This window comes from Zingiber officinale, chromosome 3B (genome assembly GCF_018446385.1).
Source record: "Zingiber officinale cultivar Zhangliang chromosome 3B, Zo_v1.1, whole genome shotgun sequence".
Lineage (NCBI taxonomy): Eukaryota > Viridiplantae > Streptophyta > Magnoliopsida > Zingiberales > Zingiberaceae > Zingiber > Zingiber officinale.
In genome coordinates this window covers 36,578,967-36,591,228 of record NC_055991.1, presented here as the reverse complement: position 1 = coordinate 36,591,228, position 12,262 = coordinate 36,578,967, and positions in this window count along the sequence as shown.

Sequence of the window (12,262 nt, the reverse complement as noted above, 5' to 3'; positions counted from 1 at the left end):
GTAAGATATATCTAACAGCAACAAGATGTGTCGGCTACTACGCTGCTACACTAAATGCCAGCGGAGCCAAACAGAGCGGAACTGTCTGCCGGCTACCATGCTGAGTCCTCAGACCAACGGAGCCAAACAGCAGAACCGCCACACACCTGTCTGATATACCACTAACCCATGAGTGGTGGTGTGTGCAGTACATGTAACTGGCGATGTGCTCAACCATAGTGGAGCCAACAATCGCACAGCATGCAATCATGATGCATGTCACTATGCATAGCAAAAACTGATCAACATAACCATATCCATAAATGTATAATATGGGTACCACAGTATCAGTGAGTCAAATCCACGAATCTAGGGTATACAGATCCTCTATGGTATAACAACCTAGATCCTAAACATATCCTCCTTCCATAACATATGTACCAATAATATACATAGATCAAAGAATCAGAGTCTAGGTACACGAATCATATATGATATACAAATAGAGGTACACAAGCCAGGTATGGTATAAAAACCTAGGTATCAGATAATCTAGATACACCTGCCAGAAATAAAATCCAGAACCTAGTCCTAACCTCAGTAGAGCATGGTATGTCACTTACTCTAGGAACTAAGGTACTCATGGTAATAAAGTACTCATGGCAATAAGATACTCATGGTAACAAATCATGAGATATAAGCACAGATACATAACAAGCGACAAACCTAACATGCTATGGATATCAAACAGTGGCATACCAAAGACAAACATGTTCATTGCTTGCAGCTATAAAATACTATGCATATCCAAATGACGATATCATAAAAGATAAGTCAAGAGGTACCCGCCTCAAATAGCAGGTCCAGTCCAATCAAATCCAACGTCGAGATGCTCGTCTCACGTCAAAGTCCTGTAGTACATGATATCTAGATTTAGCTAATCACATATAAACAAATTAGCTAAATCAAATCCTCGAGAAGCTAACATAAATCCAAATCCAATTATAAACCCTAATTGGATTATCTAACTCCTCAATCAAACTCCCTCATCTGATAATCATTTATATGATCCGAATAACAATCATTAAATCATATAACCTTCATGAATGACCTACCAACGCAATACAATAAGATATGATTTCATTCTATCAAAAATCATATGCTAACACCTTACACATCCCCTTCTCCTCATCAAATTAGAACAATTTAACTACTGAAATGTCATCACTCTGCACCAACCCTAAAACTGAATAAAACTCATCTCAATTCACAGCCGTGACTATTGATCCACAGCAGGGAAGTATACTGCCGGACAGAGAAATCGCTGCTGGAAACTAAGAACAACTCCACAGCAAGTCTTACTTCACCTCACGATCTCAATTCCAACACCACAGCAACAAAATACCTCTACCTCACAGCCTTGATTGTTGTTCCACAGTACACAATCCTGCAGAACATAATCTAGTGGTGGCTGAATCATACCTAGTCCAGCAACAAGAGAAAATCTAGGGCACGAAATGTACCTTACCTTCAAGAATCGCTGCTAGGGCACGGAAGGAAGGTGGCAGTTGTGCTGCCAAATCACAGCAAAGGGGTTAGGGCATGACCTCCGCGATAGAGGGGCTCTGCAGCTCCGGCAATAGCCGACGGCGTCGTCAATCGAAGAAGAACCAGAGATCGGTAGAGGGAAGAGGCGCTCCTCGCCGTGAGAGTGAGAGGGAGAGGAAGAAGCTTCAGCAGAGGGATCCGGCAAGGGCACACCTTCGGCGACAGCAAAGGAAGAGGCAAGGCGATGCAAGGAGTCGCCGCGAGGTGGAGAAGGAGAAGGGAAAACCGTCGCCTGCGGTTAGGCAAATCGGCAGCGTCGGGTGAGGCTCTGGCACGCGAGGAGGAAAGGAAAACAGAGGAGAAAAAGAGAATAAAGAAAATAAAAAGAAAAAGGAAAATTAACTTTTCCTCGTTTAAATAGGGTAGCCTAAACAGGCTTTTCCGGGCCTCGTTTTTATCCCCGTTAACTTGTCCGTACTAGCTCCGAAAAATTTCAAAAAAATTTCCAAAAATTCCGAAAAAATCCCTTATTAATATCCACCTATTTTCCGATATTTTACAACCGAACCCTTTGATCGGTTGACCAAATCCCTCTTTATCAGAAACTAACCTCAGCAGACACGTCAGATGACACGTCAGAGGCTGAACATTGGTAGAGCTTATCGGTCGACCGAACATGCTGATCGGTCGACCGAACCCAAGTTTATCCAGAGACCAAGTCGAGCAGTTTGATCAGGCCAACTCAGCTGGAGATCGTTGGCCGATCGGTCGACCGAACAAAAGGATCGGTCGATCGAAACTAAACTCGATCCACAGAGGCTATACCTGGACGGAAGAATGGGCAGATACAACAGGTTCGGTCGACCAAACCTGGGGATCGGTCGACCGATCCCTCTCGAGTCAAACCTGATCCCGAAGGATTAGGTGATCTGATAAGCTCGAGAACCCCTATATAAAGAGGGTCTTGGGCAGCTTTAGAAACAACGAAAAAAGTGAACGAAATTCAACTCTTGTACTCTCTAGTTAAGCAATAGTTCTGTGCTCTTCAAAGTGTAAAAGACTTCTCCACCTTCAGAGAAGGAGTTTCTTACTGCGCCTTTCATCGCCCTGGATTAACAACCCTCTTGGTTGTAACCAGGTTAAAATAGCTGAGTCTTTCTTTTCTGTTCATACTTTAGTTCTGTTTAATCTTGTAGCTATTGCATCTATTTGAGTTTAAATTGGTTGAGGAGGGTTTAGTTTTTAGTTGCAAGCAATTCACCCCCATCTTGCCGGTCCCCGCTGCACCAACAAGTGGTATCAGAGCCTGACGGCCTCAGAAGGACTAACCGCCGTCTGAAGCACTAAGATCAAGACAATGGCCGACGCGAACATTCATCCCCCAAAGTTCGACGGAGATTTCTCTACATGGAAGCGAAAAATGGAGGTATTCTTTAAAACAGACTTTGATATTTTAATTACTATGAAATATGGTTTTGCAGCTCCTAAAGACAAAGAAGAAAACACGTGGAGCAAGAAGGAGCAAGCCGATTTCGTCGCCAACAGAAAAGCTGAATTCCACCTCCTCAGTGTTCTGCCACCTCAGGAGGTAAGTCGGATCGGAAGCTACAACTCAGCAAAAGATCTCTAGGAGAAATTCTTGGAGCTTCACGAAGGTACCTCTGAAGCGAAGCTGGCGCGGCGCGACATCCTCCGGACACAACTAACAAACCTCCGGATGAACAACGACGAGAAGGTAGCGCAACTCCAAGTGAGAATCAAGGAGCTGATAACGCAACTAACGAACCTTGGAGAAGAAGTAACCAACCGGGATTCCATCCGATACGCGCTCAATGCCTTCCCGAGGACTTCAGAATGGACGTCCTTAGTAGATGCTTACTACATCTCTAAGGACTTTGAGGTAAGTAGTTTAGAAAACTTGTTTTCAACTTTCGAACTTCACGAGTCTCGACTTGCAGAAAAACCAGTAGAGAAGTCGAACCTCAACGTTGCCCTACGAGCTGAAAAGGACGATCCCGACTCCGAAGCGTCAATCGACAAAAACGAAGCAGGTTAATGGTAAGACGTTTTAATAAGTTTTTTAAATCTAACAAGTTTAGATCACAATCAAGTAAACGTCATAAAAAAAGAAGGACAGTCCGGTGCTACAATTGCAACGAAGAAAGGCACATCAAGGATGATTGCCCAAAATTGAAGAGCAAACAGAAAGATAAGGAAAGAAGCAAGAAGATAGCTCGACCCAAGCACAAAAACCTGAAGGCGACATGGGACGACTCTTCATCCTCCGAGTCAGAAGTCGAAGAATTCTCAGGATTAGCTCTACTAGCTAACCATCAGCCAGAAGAAGAGTCAAACTCAGAGATGAACATCGATGAAGGGGGAGGAACATCAAAAGAGGAAAGCTGCAGTGAAGGGGGAGCCTCACCAAATCAGGTAAGTCAGTTACGCAATCTTACTCCTACTCAGTCCTTTCGCTTTATTAAAGCACTTTCTAAAGAGTTAGATAAATTTGAAAAGGAAAATGAAAATTTGAAATTAGAAAATGCGAAGTTATAAAATGAAATTCAAGAACTGAAATCTGATGCATGTTTAAAAGTAAATATTTTTACAAAATCAAAAATAAAGTTATATGGAAAATCAAACTGGTATGTTAAACATCATCAGGGTCAAATTAGGAAAATATCAAGAAACTATGTACCACCTAAATTCCTGATTAATTCAGTAGGAAGGAACCTCTATTGGGTTCCAAAATCTGTGTTAAACTAATCTCTTAAAATTAAAAGCTTTATAGAGAGAAAATTAAACATTTTCTTTATGAAGGCTTTGTCTAAGGAAGTGGTTGTTGCTCCAATAACCAAGAAGGCCTAGTGCCTCGCCACGACCTGGAAGCTGAAATATTGAAACAAAAATATTTAATTAACTTTCTGAAAAAGCATTAAAAGTATAATTAAAATGCTTTGAAAGTGTACAAACCTTTTTTTTTTGGCTTTACAAAGTTTTGAATTTTTGGAAATTTTTAACTTAGAAAATATATATTTTAACTTAGAAAAATTCTCATAACACTTGAATAATGCTTTGAAAAATTATTCAAATAATGTTTCTTTATTTTTACTTAGAAATTCCTTTTGAAAATTCTAAGAAATTATTTTGCTTAGAAATTTTTTCTATCTTAAGAACTTGCTTCCCCATTTTTGCTGTGATCAAAGGGGGAGAGAAAATTACAAGTTTAGGGGGAGTTAGGAAAATTAAAATATATCTGTTTTCTATCTAAACTATGTTGCAATTTTATTTATTGCAAATTTATGCTATACTTGTTAGTTTAGTAATTTTCTTAAAATTACGTTTGTCTATTTTTAGATGCACATCAAAAAGGGGGAGATTGTTGGACCCCGTGGTAGTTTTGATGTGATCAACCAAGTTGGTTAGGTCTTGCGTTTTGTCTGAACCCTGTGTCTGAGTGTGCAGGAATTTAGGAGTGCAGGAAGTCGAGTGGAAGACGCAGCTAGCGAGAAGGACGGCACGGGAAGGGGGCCGACGGGCTCAGTGCGTCCGAAGGACGAGAGAGCTGCGGAAGAGTACTCCGGTGGAGTGAGAAGAACGTGCACGGCGTTCGAGGGATGAGAAGTCGGACGGAAGCCTGCTCGAGGAGAAGGCCGGGAATTGGGTTCGGGTGAGCCCTATTCCGGTAGGCCACAATCACCCATGGAGTCGAACCAAAGCAAATCAACAAGAAGTTGACTTGTCAACGATTCGGTCGACCGAACCCTTTGATCGGTCGACCGAACCCCTCTTTATCAAAAACCAACCTCAGCAGACACGTCAGATGCCACGTTAGAGGCTGAACGTTGGTAGAGCTTATCGGTCGACCGAACATGTTGATTGGTCGATCGAACCCAAGTTTATCCAGAGACCAAGTCGAGCAGTTTGATCGGGCCAACTCAGCAGGAGACCGTTGGCCTATCGGTCGACCGAACAAAAGGATCGGTCGATCGAAACTAAGCTCGATCCACAGAGGTTGTACCTGGACGGAAGAATGGGTAGATACAGCAGGTTCGGTCGACCGAACCTGGGGATCGGTCGACCGAACCTGGGGATCGGTCGACCGATCCCTCTCGAGTCAAACCTGATCCCGAAGGATCAGGTGATCTGATAAGCTCGAGAACCCCTATATAAAGAGGATCTCAGGCAGCTTTAGAAACAACAAAAAAAGTGAACGAAATTCAACTCTTGTACTCTCTAGTTAAGCAATAGTTCTATGCTCTTCAAAGTGTAAAAGGCTTCTCCGCCTTCAGAGAAGGAGTTTCTTACTACGCCTTTCATAACCCTGGATTAACAACCCTCTTGGTTGTAACCAGGTTAAAATAGTTGAGTCTTTCTTTTCTGTTCATACTTTAGTTCTGTTTAATCTTGTAGCTATTGCATCTATTTGAGTTTAAATTGGTTGAGGAGGGTTTAGTTTTTAGTTGCAGGTAATTCACCCCCTCTTGTCGGTCCCCGCTGCACCAACACGAACGTGTTAGCAGTTTGCATCTCTTCCTTTGTATTTAGCTTTCATATTTGTATTCGTGGTTGTATTCTTTATTTTCCGCTGTGCACTAATGAATACGTAGAAAGCGATCGATTTGGGCGAGACTCTATTCACCCCCCCCCCCCTCTAGCTACATTTCGATCCTATCACTTTCAGCTTGCTTGATTTATCTCCCTATAATCCACACAAACTCTCCATGCATTATGAACTCTGGTTGGAACCAACTCATTATCCTCATTAGCTACCATAGTGATGCCTGATTTCTTTAGAACCACATGGATCTGACTCACCATTTGTTGACAAAAATAGGGTAAATGATACCTGCTTGTAAAAGTCGAGTCACCTCTTTCTTTATCGCGTCCAGGATCAAAGGATTAAGCTGTCTCTGTGGTTGTCTTACTGGTTTAATATCCTCCTCTAAATAAATCTTGTGCATACATATAGAAGGACTAATGCCATGAATATCAGTAAGCGTCCACCCAATGGCTTTCCTGTGATGCCGCAAAACTTCCAATAATCTCTTCTCTTGCTCTAGCTCTAAATTCTGGGAAATAATGATAGGTAGATGTTGATCATCTCCCAAAAAAGCATACTTGAGATGCTTAGGTAGAGGCTTCAATTCAATCTCTGTTCCCTGAATACTAGCTGATGGTGATCCTTGGGGTATTGCATCCAATATACGATCCCCTACATTTAATTCTTCTTCTCCTAATTCTGATGACACTTCCATGAACAAAGGTGATTCTTGGGGTATTACTTCCTCAGTGCAATCCCCTACACTTACATATCCTTCCTCTATAGAAAATGATCCACATATAGGTTTCAACTCGAAATCCTCAACCTCACTCAATTCCTCTGAATCATAACCAATTTCATGTATACTCGTGACCTCTAAATGTGAAACAAAGTTAGAAAATAAATCTTTTCTTTCCAGTTCATCTGAGACATCAATGCTGAGAATAGAATAATCCTCCACTGGGTGCTTCATAGCATCAAAAATACTGAACTGCACCACTGTATTTGCTATCTCCATTGAAAGTGTTCCTGCATATACATCAATCTTTGTTCTTGTAGTTTTTAGGAATGGTCTTCCAAGAATGAGTGGAGATCTTTTTGCAAGAATATCACCCTCCATATCTAAAATGTAAAAGTCTACAGGAAAAATTAACTCTCTCACTTTCACAAATACATCCTCTATCAGTCCAGCTAGGTGTGCTTGGCTTCGGTTAGCTAACTGAATCACTACACTTGTAGGTTGCAGAGGTCCAATTCTTAATGACTGGAAACTGATTTCGGCATCACATTAATAGAGGCTCCTAAATCCAACATTGCATCTTCAAAGATACAATGCCCTATAACACAAGGAACTGTAAAAACTTCGGGATCTTTAGATTTCTGAGGGACTGGATGAATAAGTGTTGAAATATTTTTCCCCATACTAATCAATTCATTTCCCTTCAATTTCTTTTTGTGTACACAAAGATCCTTGAGGAATTTGGCATACTTTGGAATTTGTTTTGATCATAGTTAATAAAGGCACATTCACCTCCACTTTGCTAAATAACTTCACCAAATCTTGATACTCCCTGACCTTTTCTTCCTCCATCTCTTTCCTTGGTTGTATTCTTCTTTGAGGGAATGGAAGAGGAATGGAGGGCTCAGCTACTTGCTGGTGCATATTTTTGTCCAAATTCTGAGCTAAAGTTGAGACTGATGATAGAGTTGTTGTTGAATTTAATGCCAAATCGAAATATTCTCTATCAGGTTGAGCATATTCTAAAGTTGCTGGTTAAACAAAATGTAGCTGATCAACTCCAGAAATTCCATTTTGTGCAGAATCTGTTTGAGCTAGAATTGCTGGAAAATTCTAGAACTTATATGAGGTCGAATCTGTAATATTTTTATTTGGAGGTGGAATCGAATTTGATGAGGTTGGAACTGAACTGGGTAAAATCTGATGTAATCCAGCTAGTGAATTCTGAATTGGGTCTAAAGTCGTTTTACCACTATGAAGAGTCAATGCACTTTATTCCCCTTAGAATTAGAGTCGTTTATGAAGGCAATGGACTTGATCCTTGAATTTGCATCTGATTTATGTTGCTAGCTAGCTGCCCAATCTGTCTTTCAATATTTTACAATGTTGTATTTGTCCTTTGCTGATGTTGCTGTTGTTGTAATACAAGTTGCTGCTGTTGCAACATTTACTGCATCAAATCCTCCATTTTTGAGCTATTATAGCTATTCTGAAAATGCATTGATCTTGGGTTTCCAGAAGATGCAAATGGCTGCTGAAATTGATGCTAGATTGTATTGTTTGGCTGCTGTAAATTTTGCACAGGTTGCTGAAACTGTTGATAATTAGTTTGCTGATTCCGTTGGTTCTAAAATTGTGGCTGGATTGATTATTTGACTGCTGTAAATTCTGCACAGGTTGCTAAAACCGCTGATAATTAGTTTGTTGATTTTGTTGGTTCTGAAATTATGGCTGGATTGCAACATTAGATTACTGGAAATTCTGAGATGGTTGAAATTGATGAGATTGGTTAAAATTTTGTTGAAGTTGTGGTTATTGAAAATTCTACACAGGTTGCTTAAACTGCTGAAAATTGGCTTGCTGAATCTGATTTAAGATGGTTGTTGGTGAAATGCATTCCCATACCTTAAATTAGGATGATCCCTCCATCTCAGATTGTAAGTTGAAGAGTTGGGATCATATTTGTGCTGTTGATATTGAGGTCTTAAGATAACTGCCACAGATTCATCTTGATATAGGTTAGGATAGAATCCGAAGAGTGATCTTGGCCTGAGCAAATACCATATACTTTCATCATCGATAAAGGAAAATTCAAAGCCTGACAAGAATTTTGCAAGGCCATTTGCTTTACTAAAGTGGTCAACTATTGCAAATTATTTTTGATTTCTTGTTGCTCAATTGATACCAGATGTGTTTCATTAACCACTCTAGCGCCAAGGGCTCTACTCCCAAATTGCTGTGAATTTTCTACCATGTTTGAAATAAGCTCTCTTGCTTGATTTGGAGTCTTGTTCACCAAAGCTCCTCCAGATGCTGCATCTGTCATACTTCTATCCACGGGAAGCAGTCCCTCATAAAAGTATTGAACAAGAAGTTGTTCACTGATTTGGTGTTGAGGACAACTTGAACATAACTTCTCGAATCTCTCCCAATAATCATAAAGAATTTCTCCCACGACTTGTTGAATTCCACAAATGCTCTTCCTAATAGTTACAGTCCTAGAAGCTGGGGAAATTTTCTCCAAAAATGACCTCTTCATATCAATCCAACTTGTAATGTATCCAGCTGGAAGGTAATATAACATGTCCTTAGCTGCTCCGTCAAAGAGAATGGAAAAGCCCTCAGCTTAATGTCTTCTTCTGAAATGCCTTGTGGTTTCATGGTTGAACAAATCACATGGAACTCATGCAAGTGTTGATTGAGATCTTCTCCTGATAAACCTTGAAATTTGGGAAGCAAATGAATAAGTCCTGACCTGAGTTCAAAATCTCCTCCCAGATCTGGATAAGTAATGCAAGAGTACTTGTAAGCCACATCTGGAGCTACAAGCTCTTTCATGATTCGATTGCTTTCTGCCATTTGATTATCTATGTCTGAAAAACTGCTTTCAAGAGTTCTTGCTGACCTAGCTTGCTTTCTCAAAGCCCAAAAGGTTCTCTCAATCTCTGGGTCAAGTTCAAGCAATTTTGCAAATGAAGAAAAAGAAAACTATTCACAATCCAAAACAAACAATTCTAGCAAGTGATCCCCAGCAACGGTGCCAAAATTTGGTAGTTGTCTAAATGTGTGTCACGAATAAACTCCCAAATGAATTTAATGATCGAAAACCCTCAACTACACAAAGAAATGTTATAGTATAGGGCCCTGTTGGTGAAATATTCCTGTAAAACTCCCGAAAAATTTCTAAAAATTTAGGAAAACTCCCTTATTATTATTCGAAAAATGTAAAATACCGAAAAATGACGAATAATAATAAGAGAATTTTCTGAAATTTTTAAAAAAATTTTGAGAATTTTTTGGAGCTCGTATGGATGAGTTTACGGGGATAAAAAACGGGGTCCAAGAAAGCCTGTTTGGGCTACCCCGTTTTAACGAGGAAAAGTTTATTTTCTTTATTTATTTTCTTTTCTCATTTTCTTTTCTTCGTTTCTTCCTCTCCGCGTGCGTCGACGCCGAAGCCCTAACCGCCCCGACGGTTTCTTCTCCTCCCCTCCTTTACATTGATCACGTCGCACCTCTTCTACTCTTCCTCTTCATCTTCTCCTCTTCTCTGCCGATTCCATTCCACTTACCTCTTCCAACAGTCGCCCTCGCTGTGGAGACTATCACAACCAGCACCGCACGAAGCAGTGCTGTCACGCCCCAGAGGAGTCCCTGTCCGAAGAAATTTCGGCAGCATCTCCCCTGTACGGCGGACAATCTGAAACTTCTACATAACCCATATACCTCAGCCACAGGCGGATGGAATAATAACAGTAAATAAAATCAATCACCACGCAGTTTATATATGTATTCAGCCTCTGGCTGTCACAACCACGCAGTTAATAAAATAAACAACATAGTAATACTCTGACTCGAAATCAACCCTACTCAACTACACTCGTAAAGCCCAAATCCGATTTTTTTTACCTCTTCTGCCATCCAGGCAGGCATGTAGTAGTATAAAATCGAAAACAAATCCATCAACGAGACAAATTATATAATATCTAAGTATTCAACATCCAAACCCAAATATAGTCAAGTGAGAATCAAAAACAATACAAACGATAGCAAATAGCTGGAGGTCTGCAGGGGACTTGCAACTGGAACTCCCTCCTGACAGCATCAACCTGATAATAACAACAATGGAGGCGGGGTGAGTCCAACACTCAGCAGGTACAATTGATATGCAAAGTAAAGAAACAACACCTAGCACTAATCATGCGTACAGTCTCCTTATAAGAAAGATAAAAATGCATCTGAAGTAAACAGGAGAATACTGTACTAACCAGGTCCTGAGTATAAGGTCAAACAGTCCGAGTGGTATAGGGATCCTGTATGCATGTCAAACATAGGTATCCAAACAATATGCAGTATATAAATGCAGCAACCACAAACACAAGCAATAAATGCATCATGCATATGATGTCAATGATGCGTCCTGGTCACCCCTGACGCCAGTCGATCATCTCATACAAAAGTGAGGCCGAGTGGGTAAGACTGTGACAACCGTGCACTCTGTCGTCACTACTCCTGATGAGTGACCGAGTGGACGGGATGCTGTCGGAGTACACCTATCCTCCTACCCCAAATCATAGATGGGGGAGCGCAATGCTCTCAACTCCCGGTACACGATGACGGGGAGGAATCCCTGCCGGATAACACGTTGTGTCACACTACCCATGAGCGGACCAACGGTGCCTAACAGAGCCCCTGCTGCAACACACTCTGCCTGAATCGACCACTAACCCATGAGTGGTGGTGTGTGCAGATCCATGTAACTGGCGATGTACTCAACAATAATGGAGCGGACTATCGCACAGCATGCAATCATGCAAATGATGCATGGCAATAACCATATAAACATCCTGACCTAATCCATATATATAGAAAAGTGCACCCTGGGTCAACGAATCATATCGAATCAAAGGTACACAGAAGGTATAAAAACCTAGGTCCTGAACATGGTGAAGCATGTTATATCACTACCCCTATAAGCATGTATAGACAGGTAAAGTATACATGGGATGCAAAATAAATCAATCAATCAAACATGTACCAAGATTTGGGTAGTGATTAACCGGAATAGATAAGAAACATAATTACTGAAACATGTTAATTCCATTACTAAGCATATCAAAGACAAAAAAAAGTCAAAAGTACCCGCCTCCGAAAATAGAAAGGTCCAATCTGACTCCGAGATACTCGTCTCACGTCAAGGTCCTATAATATTTATAGTTTCCAGGTTTAGCTAGCTTCATATAGATAAAATAGCTAAATCAAATCCACGAGAAGCTAACATAAATCCAACAATTAACTAGGGTTAACTTACCTTAACCCTAATCATACTATCAGACCAATTCCAATTATACATATACAACCAATTACAAAAATCTAACTCATACCTAATCCAACCTAATTAAATATCTTACCTCAACACCAAAGTCTCCTCTATTGATCCACAACAAGTAGTT